This window comes from Suricata suricatta, chromosome 8 (genome assembly GCF_006229205.1).
Source record: "Suricata suricatta isolate VVHF042 chromosome 8, meerkat_22Aug2017_6uvM2_HiC, whole genome shotgun sequence".
Classification (NCBI taxonomy): Eukaryota; Metazoa; Chordata; class Mammalia; order Carnivora; family Herpestidae; genus Suricata; species Suricata suricatta.
In genome coordinates, this window is record NC_043707.1 from 92,894,149 (window position 1) to 92,897,425 (window position 3,277).

The 3,277-nt window shown below is 43.3% G+C and overlaps 1 long non-coding RNA gene across 1 annotated transcript; it reads left to right on the forward strand.

The window, feature by feature from the left end:
- The first annotated feature begins 1,399 nt into the window (after nucleotides 1–1,399).
- LOC115299660 lies at nucleotides 1,400–2,331 on the forward strand. The gene is made up of 2 exons (XR_003912278.1): nucleotides 1,400–1,846; nucleotides 2,076–2,331. It is a non-coding gene; the product is annotated as an uncharacterized LOC115299660 (long non-coding RNA).
- Nucleotides 2,332–3,277: the final 946 nt, after the last annotated feature.

A 3,277-nucleotide genomic window follows, 5' to 3' on the forward strand; every position in this document is an offset into this window, starting at 1 on the left:
ACTATGTGTGTCCTAACTGGTGGAACAAAACTAATGCACACTCAGTGGCAATGACCTCATTGTCTCAATCACCAACCATCTTGCAGGAGATGGACAATCCACCCACTGCTGACTCTGAGGGCCCATCGGAGTCTGCAGAACCTGTGTGTTCCGGTTCCTCCCTTGCTTTCTGCGCACCTGGAGTTTATTTGTAAAATGGAGAGAATAATAGTAATGCCCTTATAGGGTTGCTATGAAGATCAAATATAGGGCCAAGTACAGTGCCCAACCCTAAGCAAGGACTCCGTGAGTAGTAGCTACTGTCACTGGCCTTTATTTCAAGAATGCTTACCAATTTCACATGCTTAGTATTATTTTTTTAGTTTATTAATTTTGAGAAAGACAGAGAGAGTGCAAGTGGAGGAGGAGCAGAGAGGGAGGGAGAGAGAGTCCCCAAGCAGGCTCCACGATGACAACACAGAGCCCAAGGTGGGGCTCAAGCTCACAAATGGTGAGATCATGACCCTAGCCGAGATCAAGCGTCAGACGCTTAACTGACTGAGCCACCCAGGCACCCCTCACATGTCTGTTATTATCCATACCTTACAATATGGCATTAAGTACTGAATAAAAAAACGTTTTTTATGTGCGTATCAAGCCCTGTGGAGACAAGGACTATTGATTGCTCCCCGCGTTCTGAACGTCATACTTCCGTTAGGACAGTCTGGCTTCTGAGGTTATAGTTAGTACAGTCTGGTTTCTGGTTTCCAGAGTCGTTTTACTCTAAGAACTCTCCACATTGCCTGCACCCTCACATAGAGGGATTTCTTACTGCTATTTTACAAGACCCAGATTCTTCATTGAAGAAGGGCCATTTCAATTGCCACCAGTGTATTTTATTTTATTATTTAAAAAATGATTTTAAATTTTAAATTTTTTATTTTTTAAAAGTTTATTTATTTATTTGAGAGAGCACGCAGAGAGCAGAGAGCGAGGGAGAGAGGAAATGTCCCAAGCTGGCTGTGTAGCGTCAGTGCAGAGCCCAGTGTGGGCGTGAACTTATGAACTGCGAGATCATGACCTGAGCCGAAACCTAGAGTCCGATGCTTAACCGCCTGAGCCACCCAGGTGCCTCCCTATGGGTGTATTTTAGAAGGAAGATAAGAGGTAACATTGTAGATATTTTTAACCAAAATAGAATGGTGCCAAAGTTAAGCCATGGAGGCGTTTACTCATAATAGACAGATTTTCTGCAGTTATTATTAATGTTTCAGAAAATACTGTTTTCTTCCAGGTATGTAAATTTTGTGTTCACTGTGGTGGCATAAGCAGGTGGGTGGAAAAGTGCCCGGTTCGTTATGCATGACCATGAAAGTACTGTCATCCATAAACATACAGATTACTTCTCCAGTACATTTATTAAATCTGTTCCAATTAATGCCTGTTCGATGCTCAGGTGGCTGCCAGAACTGCTGCTTGTCAGGAACTGCAAGAAAAGATCAAAGAAATGTAAACAATTGACAATCTAACAAGAGGGCATTGTCCCCCCCTCCTGGAAACTCACTACGCAGAAGAACTTAAGTGTATAATAATAGGCTTTGGAAGGAGGCATCTTCACCGGCTGCTCAGGATACCCTGCCAATGTGCACAGATCTGGATTGATAAGGGGCAGTAAGGAGATGCTCAAATGCTCCGTCAAGTCGAGGCTGAAAGCCTACCAGCTCAAGGTTTTCCGTGTTGGGATCCATTGGCAGAATTATTTGTAATAAGAAGGTGGTTGTAGGCTACCTATTTCCTCTGAGGGTGCTAACCTAGTTCGGGTCATGGCTGCCTGATGAGAAGTTCTAGTCCCACCTCATACTTCAAGGTTAAGTACTATATTGTCCACCACATTGGCTTCAAGCAAGCTCGTTTGAAGTGTGGGGTGTGTGTGAGGTTACCACAGACATTTTCAGCTGTGTGGAGACCTTCAAGCCCTGAGAGCTGTGTTTCTACTCTCAATCCTCATTTTCATGAGGAATATCCCATGTAGGGCAACAAAATGGAGAGGGCACAGCAATAAGAACTTTGATTTCTGGTTTTCTTTCTTTTCTCAGGACACTGGCTTGAAGAGGCCTAATTATGCCACGGACACAAGCAAAGACCGTGAAACAGACCCTTCTGGGTAGTATGTTTTAGTATAATTGCCTCTTCCAGATTTTCTCAAGGAAAAAACATTTGCTTTTTGGCATTAGGTCTTAGTATTAGGACAGCTTACAGACTGTGGGCAAAGGCTTTGTGAAAACAGGCATATTGAGGCATAAGGTTAGGCTTTTTTTTAGGTGAAAATAAAATTTGGATTTAAAAATTGCATTACTGCATTTAGTGAATACTCTTTTAAAATTTTTTTAATGTTTATTTATTTTTGAGAGAGAGAGCATGAGCAGGGGGGAAGGGCAAAGAGAGAGGGAGACACAGAATCTGAAGCAGGCTCTAGGCTGTGAGCTGTCAGCACAAGAGTCTGATGAGGGGCTGAAACTCACTAACTGCGAAATCGTGACCTGAGCTGAAGTCAGACACTCAACCGACTGAGCCACCCAGGCACCCTCATTTAGTGAATATGCTTACTGTTTTGGGAGAATGTTATACTGAGTGACTCAGATACTTCTTGAGCACCTCCGGAGTTTAGTGCTACAGATGCAATCCCTGACTTAAGGAGATCAAGTCTAGAGAAGAGGTTGTATCCAGATTTTTTTTAATCTACATATTAGATGTCAAAATCTGAGATTGTATTAAGAATTCATGTTTCTGGGGCACCTGGGTGGCTCAGTCAGTTAAGTGTCTGGCTTGGCTCAGGTCATGACCTCACGGTTTGTGGGTTCGAGCCCTGCGTTGGGCTCTGTGCTGATGCTACACAGCCAGCTTGGGATACTTCCTCTCTCCCTCGCTCTTTGCTCTTTGCGTGCTCTCTCAAAAGCCTGGAGCCTGCTTCAGATTCTGTATCTCTCTCTCTCTCTGATCCTCCCCTGCTTGCGCTGTCTCTCTCTTTCAAAAATAAATAAAAACTGTTAAAAAAAAAGAATTTGTGTTTCTTTAAAGCTGTGGGATTTTAGAAAGAACAGTTGGAACCCTGGAATCCTGTCACCTTTGACCTTTAAATTGTAGATCACACACTTTCCAAAGGAGTTTAAAGTTAACCTGCAATGGAATCATATGGAAGCACGGGGATGGCCATTGCACACCTTCAAAGTCGCTCTGAATCTTTCCCTGCCTGCTTTGCTTGGTGGGAATTTCCACCATCTTAATTCCTTTCAGAAAG